Raw genomic sequence first — 11,457 nt, 5'->3', positions numbered from 1 at the left:
CCCGGAGCCTCAGAAACAAGGCTCAGAGAGGCCTGTCTGTCCCGAGCGGCCACGGCAGAGGGCGAGGAGGGGCACCGGGAAGGGACCAGCTCAGGCCCGCCGCCCGGCCGCCGCTCCGCGCACACCTGCGCCTGCACCTGTCTCCGCGCCCCGGGGCGGCCGCATCCCGTCGGAGCTGGCGGGGCTCTGGGGGACGGCGCTGCAGGGGCGGGGACAGAGCCCGAAGGTCTGTGCCCGCAGGAGGGCGCCCGCCGGCCGCCGCGGGGACCGGCGGCGGGTCAGAGGCCGGCCGTCTTCCTCCACGGGCCTCACTGGCGTCCACGCGCCCGCCGGGTCAGGCGGAGGAGGGAAGCAGCCGGGTCCGCCTGAATTTGGGTTTCGGAGGTGTGTTGTTTCATCAGCAACGTGTTTTCTCAAAAACTGACTTTTAGGCCACAGCCCCGAGTGTGGTTCCTTCTTCTGCGGGTGTCGCCTGGTGGTCCCCGCATGCTGGCAGGTACGTGCACCGCCTGAGCTACCTGGTCCTGGGGCGGGGGTGGGGGGGGAGTGTCTCGTCTGCGTCCTCCTGCCCATCCCGAGGCCAGGCTGCGTCCATCCGGCCTCCCCAACAGCCCCCCTTGCTCCCGGTTTCCACAGGCGGTGGCTCTGGAGCAGGTGGGCAACGGCTCCCTGCCCAGGCCACAGGCTGGGGCAGCCCAGCTGCAGCCTCTGCAGGCGGGGGACACAAGTAACAACTCAGCTGTCTCCGGAGCAGCACAGACACCTCAGAGACGGATGAATGTCATATTCTGTCTCAAAATTTCCTTCACAGACACTGACACATGGATTTTTGCATATCATTTTCGTGAGTCATGAAATGTTCTTTTTCTAATCCCTCCACACACAATAATTTAAAAATGTAAACATGGCCCATATAAGAACTAGACTGAACTGGCCTGTGGGCCTCGGTTCGCTGACCCCTTGTTACAGGCTAAGTTGTGTCCCTCCAGGCTTCGCGGCAGAGTCCAACCCGCTGCACCCAGATGGCGACCTTATCTGGGGAGAGGGTCTTTGCAGAGGTCATCGGGCTGAAGTGAGAGCATTAGCCTGGGCCTGAATTCACACGGTTCCGCCTCCTTCCAAAAACGGAAGTTTGAACGCAGACACAGGGAGAAGTGGGCCCTGCCCAGCCCCGATGCACCTGCGGCCTCCGAAGCTGGAAGGGAGGCAGGCGGTCTCAGTGGGAAGCAGCCTTGCTGACACCGTGTCCGCAGACTGCCAGCCTCCAGGACCGAGGGACAGGAGTTTCCGCAGCTGTGGTGTGCTGTGAGGCAGCCCAGCAGCCTCTCCGGCCCTGGCCTCCGAGGGACCCTGCTGGCTGACCACCCCTCCCCACCGGCGCCGCCATCCCCCCTCCACGCAGCGGCCACGGCGGGGCTTAGGCGCCGGGGCCCTCCTCCGCCTGCACCTTCTCAGGGACTCCCGTGGCTCTGGGGTAGGAAAGCTGCTGTCTTCCCTCCCCAGAGGCCTCCTGCCCTCACGCCCTCGTGCCCTCCTCCAGAGCGCTTCCCAGGGCCCCGCTGTGCCCCTGCTTCCCTGGCGCTGATGCGCATGAAGACTGCAGGGCTCCTCGGGACGGCGCATAATCCAGGCTGGACCTACTGTTCCCGTCACTCTTATCACAGGCACATTTTCCTTCCAATTTGAAAAAAAAAAAAAAAAAGAATGTTTTCGGAGTTTGCATCATGGCTCAGTGGTTAACAAACCCAACCAGGAACCATGAGGTTGCAGGTTCGATCCCTGGCCTTGCTCAGTGGGTTGAGGATCCCGCATTGCCCATGAGCTGTGGTGTAGATTGCAGATGCGGCTCGGATCCCGAGTTGCTGTGGCCGTGGTGTAGGCCGGCGGCTACAGCTTGGATTCGACCCCTAGCCTGGGAACCTCCATATGCTACAGAAGCGGCCCTAGAGATGGCAAAAAGACTAAATAAATGAATAAATAAAGAATGTTTTCGCGGGCCCTGGGCCTGGCAGGGAGGTGGGCCCTGCAGGTCCCCTGCCAAGCGGGGAGACCCCTGGGGATGCCAGACGGCTCGGGATCACCAACACCCCTCAGCCCGTCCGCCTAAACCTCCAGCTTGGTGAACACGACGCTGCTCTGCGCTAGTCCCCCCCTCCCCTGCCCGACTGGGCGCCCTGAGTCCCCCTCCAGTGGTGGCTGAAATCTTCCCTCGGCCTGTGACCCCGGCCAGGCTTCCCACAACCCCCCATCCCCAGAGATTCTGGAGCCCAGGGCCTGGCATGCAATGCCCAGCATCCTGCCCTTCGCTCAGCTAACCTCTCCTGGCCCCTCAGCGCCCAGGGCCCCTCCCTGGGGAAGCCAGCCCACATGGTCCCCTCACGCAAGGCCTCCCACGCTGGTGGTGGGAGGAGTTGGATCCCCAGGCACTTAACGTGAGGATTTGCCTGGAAGTTCACCTCCTGTAAATTTTTTAAACTTTTTTTATTATAGTTGGTTTACGATACTGCGCCAACCGGAGTTCCTTTTGTGGCAAAGTGGAAACATATCTGATTAGTATCTATGAGGATGCAGGTTCAGTCGCTGGCCGCTCAGTGGGTTAAGGATCCAGGGTTGCCGTGAGCTGTGTGTAGGTCGCAGCTGCAGCTCGGATCCCAAGTTACTGTGGCTGTGGTGTAGGGCAACAGCTACAGCTCAGATTTGACCCCTAGCCTGGGAACGTCCATATGCTTCAGGTAAGGTCCTGAAAAGCAAAGCAAACAAACAAAAAATTGTGCCTATTTCTGCAGTACAGCAAAGTGACCCTGTCATCCATGTATATACGTATGATTTTTCTCATATTATTTTCCATCATGTTCTATCTCAAGAGATTGGATATAGCTCCCTGTGTGCACAGCAGGATCTCATTGCTTCTCCCTTCTTTTAGCTTTTCAGGGCCACACCCGAGGCATATGGCGGTTCCCAGGCCAGGGGTCAAATCGGAGGTGTAGCTGCTGGCCTACGCCACAGCCACAGCAATGCAGGATCGGAGCTGCCTCTGCAACCTACACCACAGCTCAAGGCAAAGCCGGATCCTTAACCCACTGGGTGAGGCCAGGGAGGCAACCACATCCTCATGGATCCTAGTTGGGTTCGTTTCTGCTGAGCCACAACAGGAACTCCTGCTTTTCTGTTCCAAAGGGCCTCCTGTAAATTCTGTCTGTGTCTCCTCCTGGCTGTGGCCTCCGTGCCCAGTTCTGTGCCTGGGAGACAGCACCCAGGTGGTGCATGAAAGAGCGAAGCAACCTGCGCATCCTGTTTCCACCTCAAGAGCGTCAGTCCCTGATTCGTAAAGCTGTCCACGTCCTGGGTTTGCTCTAAAACCCAAGCAGCCGGCGGTCACCAGTTAGCAAGGAGAGGTCCGGCGGCTCAGAGGGGGCGTCCTCAGTGACGAGGACACACAGCCTCCCCCGCCCCACGCCCAGCCCTGGGCCAGGGCTTCAAAGAGCATTCTCTCGGCTTTTTTTCCCCAGTGATGGAAACTTTTGTTTTTATTTAATGTTTCACGGTTTGTTTCAGTGATGAAGAAAGGTATTAGCAAGTTTTAAACATTGCCAGTCATGCAGAAATGTATCTGCAGACATATTCTTACTGTGATCCTCGATATTTAGCCCTTCCTCTGATGCTGACCAGCCACCCAAAATAACGGATATCTTTTCTTGGTTTTCCCCTTGGGGTCACTTTTTTTTTTTTTTTTTTTTTTTTGGTCTTTTTCTAGGGCCGCACCTGTGGCATATGTAGGTTCCCAGGCTAGGGGTCGAATCAGAGCTACAGGCGCCGGCCTACACCACAGCCACAGCAACGTGGGATCCGAGCCGTGTCTGCGACCTACACCACAGCTCACGGGCAACGCCAGATCCTTCACCCACTGAGCGAGGCCAGGGATCGAACCCACAACCTCCTGGTTCCTAATCGGATTCGTTAACCACTGAGCCATGATGGGAACTCCAGGGTCCCGTATTTTTGATGTGGTTCCTCTAAACCTATTCCTTTGAACCAAAACCTGACGACGGGGCAAAAACCACATGATCATTTCAATAGGGGCAGACAAAGCATTTGAGAAAATCTAATGCCTTTCACCATAAAAGCACTCAACAGGCTCGGAATAAGGGAACTCCTTGTACCTGATAAAACTGTCTTTGAAAAACCCACATCTGACATCCTACTGGGGATGCCTTTCCCTTAAACTGAGGAACAAGACAAGGGGTCCACTCTTGTCACTGCCAGAGAGCCTTTCAAAGACCCCTGTTCTCTCATTGGACCCCTCCCAGAGCTGCTAATGAAGGACCCGGGCTTGGGAGCCTATGTGATGCTACTGTCTTTATTGTACTTCGTAATTAAAAATTAGTCCGGAGAAGACATTGAGAAACGAGCCAAGAACAGTCCCACGGTGACAGGTGGCACTGCGTCCGGTTCCGGGGACCTCAGCCCCTCACAGCCGGTTTTCTCTCTGAACTTCCGCCCCCTCCACCAGCACTTCTTGGCATCCCCTCTGTCTTCTGCCACTTCTTCCCTTCCGAGCCAGATTTCATGGAACATGCCTCCAGATTTCTGTTGCCGTTTTTGAAATTTGCGTGGTTACACATTCATTAGAGGACTCTTCAAGTCATACTCATTTTTTTTAAAGTTAATGCAGTGGCTCCTCGCTGCGCTGGGGTGATTGGTTCCAGGCCCCTGAAACCAAGGCCTTTAAGACGACGGTGTGGTGTTTGCACATGACCTCTGCACAGCCTCCCTGTGCTGCAAAGCGTCTCTTGACCACCTGCAATACCTAACACAACGTCGATGCTCTGTAAATAGTTGATGGCCTAAGGCAAATTCAAGGTTTCGTTTTTGGAACTTTCTGGAAAATTTTTTTTTTCCAAATATTTTTGGCCCATGGATGCAGAGGGCTGACTATTTGCTAGATGAAAGCATAAGGCAAGGGTGTCACAGAAGCTTAGGGAGTTCCCATCATGGCGCAGCAGAAATGAATCCAACTAGGAACCATGAGGAGGCACGTTCGATCCCTGGCCTCGCTCCGTGGGTTAAGGATCCAGCATGGCCGTGAGCTGTGGTGTGGGTCGCAGACGCAGCTCAGATCTGGTGCTGCTGTGGCTGTGGTGCAGGCCGGCAGCTGCAGCTCCGATTCCACCCCTGGTCTGGGAACCTCCGTATGCTGCGGGTGTGGCCCTCAAAAGACGGAAAAATTTTTTTTCCTTCCATCTTCTTACTTTTCTTTTTCTGGAATCTGTGACGTTCGTGCGTCCATTTTCAAGGGAGCCGTTGGTGCCTGCTGTTGATGATTTGGACACGCTGGGCCCTGCGTGTTCAGCTGTGGGTAACTGTACCATGCATCGGGCTACTTGTATCATCATGATTGTTTCGGGCAGAGGGATATTTACATGCGCCTTGATCTAGAGGAAGTTTTATTCAACCTATGGTTCCCTCTCTGGGTCTAAATACAGCTTCTATTCACTGTCGCGCTGTTGCCTTTCTCATCGTTTGACCCTGGAGGGAAACACGAAAAGGCAGACATCGTCTTTCATCATAAGCCAAGTCCTGTTTGGTGTGAATGTAACTTCCTACTATCAGCAGCTGCAGAAAAGGAAGGCCTTGGCTATCGGCAGCCCTTTACAAGATAGTGTCTCTTTATCCAGTCTTACTAATTATTAATTTCTTAAAATTCCTTACAGTTCCAAGATCCTCTTCTGAGGAAAGGCGTGAAATAAAGCAGATTAAAATTAATCACATGATAAGAAGAATATTTCCTGGGAGTTCCCTTGTGGTGCAGCAGGTTAAGCACCTGGCTTTGTCCCTGCAAAGACTCAGGTCACTGCTGTGGTGGCGGTTCGATCCCTGGCCTGGGAACTTTCATATGCCACAGGCTGGGCTAAAAAATAAATAAATAACATTTCCTGTGAACAGAAAATATTCAGATGGTTTGGGAGCCACTGATAGTTAAAGGAATGGCTTCTAATTTCAGAGAGAGTTTCTCTCACCTGAGGGAACTGGGGTGACAAAGGGCCCACTTTCTGTGGTTATTTTGTTTCTGCCTTGTCTCCGGGGGACTTGCATTTACTCCCTTATTATGCAAACGAAAAACGCATTTGGTGTCATCTTTTCTAGGCAAAAGCCTGACTGTGTGCCCACCCAGACACTGGCCCTAACCCAAAGAGCTCAAAGCCGGCAGGAGAATCAGGGCAGGTGTGCAGACACCTCTTCTCAGCAGGTGCAGCTGGGAGCCGCAGGAAAGAAACACACTCGACTCCCACGGGGACCACTGGGACAGCTTCCTGGAGATGCTGAGGTCGAACAAGGCCCTGGTGGGGTGCAGTGGTTTCCTGTTGCTGCCAGAACAATTCCACACACTTTGTGGCTTGAAGCAACCAGGATTTAGTTTCTTCCACTTCTGGAGGCCAGAAGCCCTGCTGGGTCTCTCCAGCTAAACCCTCAGCTGGCAAGGCTGCCTTCCTCCCCAGACTCCAGGGAGCGGCTGCTTCCCGCCCACAGGGGCTGTTCTCTGTGGCCATGGGGCTGAGGGCCCTGCTTTCTCGCTGGCTGAAGATCAAGGGCTTTGCAAAGCTTCGGGGGCCCCCACACTCCTGGGCTTGCGGCCCCTCGCTCCATCTCCGAAATCAGTGGCATCTTCTCACGTTGGCTCACGTCTCTAAGCTCCCCTCTGCCGCCTTCTCCCACATGCAGGACGCTTTCTGACTCCATGATCCTGGAAGGACAACGTAGTTGCCTATCTCAGCGTTTGTCACCTCGGTCACACCCACAGGGGCCACTGTGCCATGTGAGATGTACCCACAGGTTCCAGGCGTTAAGGCAGGGACATCTTTGGGGACCGTCACCCAGCCTACTGGGTTTAGGAAGGACTTCAAGCAGGAGAGACACGGGGTAGAAGACTCAAGGCCACAAAGGACGAGCAGGACACGGCTGCGGTCCCCAAGCAAGAAGAGCCGCTGCTTTGACTGGAGGTCTGGGATACGCACCCCGGCACAGAGGCACCCAGGGGCCAGGCTCGGGAGAAGGCGGGAAACACATTTCACCCTCTCCAGGGAACATCAGCTGTGCATCTGGGCTTTGCTCAGCAGGCCTGCGCTGCGAGGTCCCTGAGCAGGCTGTCCTTTGGGAAGGCGAATCTGGCTGCTAACCTGGCAGCAAGGCGTGGAAAACCAGTGGCAAAGGGGGAACCAAGTCCAGGGGGCCACTTAGGCCACTGCGTTCATCTAAAGGGAAGGGTCTCCTGCCCAAGGCCAGGTCACCTGTGTCATCGGCAGCGTCTCAGACCTACCTGATTATGAGGTTACAAGCATGGGCTTCTTTCCCTCAGTCACTACCTCCTGGTCATTGGTTCCAGCAGCAGTAGAAATTTTCCCTTAAAAAGAAGTCTTCCAGGGAGTTTCCTTCATGGCTCAGTGGCTTACGAACTCAACTAGGGTCGATGAGGACGTGGGTTCGATCCCTGGCCTCGCTCAGTGGGTTAAGGATCCGGCGTTGCCGTGAGCTGTGGTGTAGGTCAAAGACGTGGCTTGGGTCTGGCGTTGCTGTGGCTGTGGCGTAGGCCAGCAGCTGTAGCTCGGCTTTGGCTCCTAGCCTGGGAGCTTCCATATGCCATGGGTGCAGCCATTAAAAAAGTCGTCCACAGTGTGGGGACCGGTCGCAACTGTGGCTCATCCTGGCCAGGGAACGTCCATGTGCCGTGGGGAGACCAGAGGAGCAAAATAAAGTCTTCTCTCTGAACCCCGTTTTCCTCCAGCTGTTACCTCCTCACTCTCCTCGGCTTCCCCACTACCTTGGCCGTCTTTGTTCTTTGCTCCCATCTCCTGACAAACATCTCCCATCTCCGGCTCCTCTGTCAAAGGAGTTCCCGGCTAAGGTGCCCAGGACCAAAGGCCGCGGGCGTTTTCCAGCCCCCAGTGCACTGGGCCGCTTAGAAGACTGTGTGTTGGTTGCTCCACGGTCCTCGAAACACTCTTCCCTTTGCTTCTAAGAGGCCGGGACTCCCTCCAGTTCTCACAGCTGACCCCGCTCGGGCCTCCCGACCCGTCTGCACCGGCCAGGAGGCTCTTCCTCCACGCCCTCTCCACTGTGCTGCCACGAAGCAGTGCCCACCGGCCTCGGAAACACCTGCACCCACTCTACTCCAGAAGATACCTCCAAAAGCGAACGGAGGCTCTCAGTGCAGCCGCCGGCGCCGTCACCCCAGCGATCCAGCTACAGACGCCAGAAACCCAGGAGCCGCCCTTCTCCCGAGGTCCCCCCAGCGAGTCTGGCACGCGGATGGCAAAGTTTTACCGTGATTATTTCTCTGTTTCGGCTACTTTTTTTCCTCTTCCGTGATACCTTTTCCTGGCTCAGGCGGCACCCTCTCCCTGTGCAGCTAGTAACACTCTGGCCGCATCCCTCCCGGCTTCTCCCCGGCTCCCACTCGTTCCACAGCCCAGCCTGTTCCTCTCCTGGGGACCCTTCCATGACGCCCGCTGTTCTGCGTGTTAAGACCGTCATCCTTAAAGTGACCCCAAGGGAGCTGCCTGAACCTGCCTGCGTGTCCCCCCTCACCCCCCCCACTTCTGCACTCCAGTAGGAGGGGCTCCTATCAGAGGGGCTCCAATCAGAGGGGCTCCTATTAGAGAGGCTCTTTCGGTATTTGAAACGCTGGTCATGAGACATAAGCGTGCGTGCACTCGAGCTCTCTCTCCTCTCTCTCTCTCCTCTCTCTCTCTCCTCTCTCTCTCTCCTCTCTCTCTCTCTCTCTCCTCTCTCTCTCCTCTCTCTCTCTCCTCTCTCTCTCTCTCTCTCTCTCTCCTCCTCTCTCTCTCTCCCTCTCTCTCCTCTCTCTCTCCTCTCTCTCTCTCTCTCTCTCCTCTCTCTCTCTCTCTCTCTCTCTCGCTCTGCTTTCCCTGTTTGTCTGGTTAATTTCTTTTCTTTCTTTTTTTTGGCCCCACTCGTGACATGTGGTAGGAAGTTCCCAGGCCAGGGATGGAACCCGCCCGGTGGCAGTGACGATGCCAGATGCTTAACCCACAGAACCACACAGGAACTTCCGCCTTGTTAATTTCTTCTTAGCTTTTGCATCCTCTCAAAGAAAAGAAAAAAAAAGTGAAAAAGGAGTTCGCTCCTGGTACAGCGGGTTGAGGACCTGGCGTTGTCCCTGTTGTGGTGTGGGTTCTATCCCTGGTCCAGGAATTTCTGTATACCCCAGGTGTGGCCAAAAAAAAAAAAAAAAAAAAAAAAAGGTAAAATGCTCCCTCGTTTTCCGGACCAACCAGGTCACATCCCCTCTACTGTAAGAACTCATGGCGCTGTGTCTGTCCTGTACAGTCTTATCACAATCCCACATTTGCGAGAGGTTGCAGCATTATCTGATGATTTGCCTCTCCCACGAGACTTGGACGCTCCATGATAACGTCCCTTGTCACCGATTTGTCCCCAGTGCCCAGTGCGAATGGGTGCCTAATACGTCGATGAGGTTCTGCCGGAGAGGTTGACAAGCCTCAGTCCTTCTTTGTTGCGTGAATACCTGCGTTCCATCTTCGACCCTTTTGACTCTGAAAGGCTGTGAAGACACCACCACTTTTGACCTTTTGACTGTCAAGACATCCGAGAGAAGGCCAAGCAAGTGGTTGGGCATGCGAAAAGGAAAATGCGGGATTTTATGATGCAGATCGTAATTTTTGCTACCTATGAACATGCCCCAAATTCCCGTTTGTGTGGACTACCCGAGGGGGAGAGAGAGAGAAGGCAAACTCAGAAGCTCGCTTTTCTTTGAGATCTCCTCTCAGTGTAGACGGAAACCAGGCTCCACCTGCGATCACTGTGCTGTGCTTTCAACTCCCCTCTCTACTTGGGTTCAGTTGAATTTTTCTCCCACCTCCTGGGACAGCTCCCACATGTTCTCCAGCTCCTGTTCTCCCTGAAGGGCTGGGGGTTACAGGGCTGCCATCCCACCCTCCCTCTTCTCTGGAGGGTCCCTCTCGGCAGTCCATCCTCCGCAGGCCTTACATACCTGCCTTCTGGTGACTTTCTTTCTGCCCTTCCCCCTCCGAGCAGCTTCGCCTTGAACTCCAGGGCTTCCTATCACCTGTCTTTCTGAAGGCTATGAGCGCTGGACATTTTCTGAGTTCCAGCCCCGAGGCCAGACAGTCTTCTCGTCCTGGGCTTCCCCACAATCTGCACGACTGCTTCCTGACTTTTCTAGGCCACTTCAGCAGCCTGTGTCCCTGGCCTCCTTCCACTTATGCTTGTAAAATCACCATAGCATAATCTCATCAATGAGCAAAACCCATTCATCCAGCATCTGACGATAACGCAGCTTCTCTTTTCAGATCTGGCTGATAAAGCAAAATACAGGGTCTTCAAAGCCACAGTTCCGACCACCCAAAATAGCCTTTAGCAGTTGATTGTGCATCAAAAGTTAAAAATAGACCATGAAAATGTTCCTTTTACATTTACGCAAACACGCCTTGTCAGTTTAGTTTGGCTCAGGTATTTCCCTTTGGAAATGTGCATTTTACTGTAGAAGTTGATTCTGTTGAGACAAGCATTTGAGCCTCACACTTCTTTTTCTTCCCCAAGCGAGTTTTAGCAGTGTTGACTCCAGCAGTTCCCGTCGTGGCGCAGTGGTTAACGAACCCAACTAGGAACCATGAGGTTGGGGGTTCGATCCCTGGCCTTGCTCAGTGGGTTAGGGATCCGACGTTGCCGTGAGCTGTGGTGTAGGTTGCAGATGCGGCTTGGATCCACCATTGCTGTGGCTGTGGCGTAGGCCGGTGGCTACAGCTGCGATTCGACCCCTAGCCTGGGAACCTCCATATGCGGCGGGAGCGGCCCTAGAAAAGGCAAAAAGACCAAAAAAGAAAAAAAAAAATAGTGTTTACGCCAAAAAATTAAAAATCCGAATGGCAAGTTTTAGAACACACAGGAGAATATAGACTTTGGCGGTGGGATTTTTCTTTCAATTCCAGATGCAAAAACAGTCTGCTCATGTCTGCAAAGGAAACAGAAGCTGCAGCCAAATGAACTATAAGTAAGTGAACAGAGGAAGATGTGGTAACGAAAGAAGAGTTGTTTCAGCAATTGTCCCTTCGTAATGCAAAGTGTCAACATAAGAATCCCTTCAACGCAGACTGTGATTTTTATCTTGGACAGTGTTTCTTTGGAAGCTTCTGGGAACAAATCTGAAATTATTGAGCAATTCTGACTTATGCAAGCACAGACTTCATCACACGTCTGAGAAGCAGAGCGGCTATTTGGAGAACGAAGCCAAGGGCTGTGTCCGAGGCGCTGGACAGGCAGGTCTGCAGAGCCCGGCCGAGTGGCCACCCTGGAAGGCCTGCTGTGACCCTGGGCCTTCCCCTAAACATCCACTCGAGGTTTTTACCCAAATCCCCAGGGAACTCTGTTTTCCAAGATGGCTTAAAGCCATTAGAAGCA

The 11,457-nt window shown here is 54.2% G+C and overlaps 1 long non-coding RNA gene across 1 annotated transcript; it reads left to right on the top strand.

Annotated features, from left to right (window-relative positions):
- Positions 1-253: 253 nt before the first annotated feature.
- Positions 254-10,917, top strand: LOC146398457 (uncharacterized). Its single transcript, XR_014818927.1, has 2 exons — positions 254-496; positions 6,145-10,917. It is a non-coding gene; the product is annotated as an uncharacterized LOC146398457 (long non-coding RNA).
- Positions 10,918-11,457: the final 540 nt, after the last annotated feature.

This window comes from Sus scrofa, chromosome 11, assembly GCF_054392235.1.
Source record: "Sus scrofa isolate SSC_HxYL_T2T_F1_AM1 chromosome 11, Sscrofa_HxYL_maternal_Yorkshire_Landrace_v2.0, whole genome shotgun sequence".
NCBI lineage: Eukaryota > Metazoa > Chordata > Mammalia > Artiodactyla > Suidae > Sus > Sus scrofa.
Note: the sequence above shows the minus strand (reverse complement) of the source record. Positions and strands in the feature narration are given on the sequence as shown.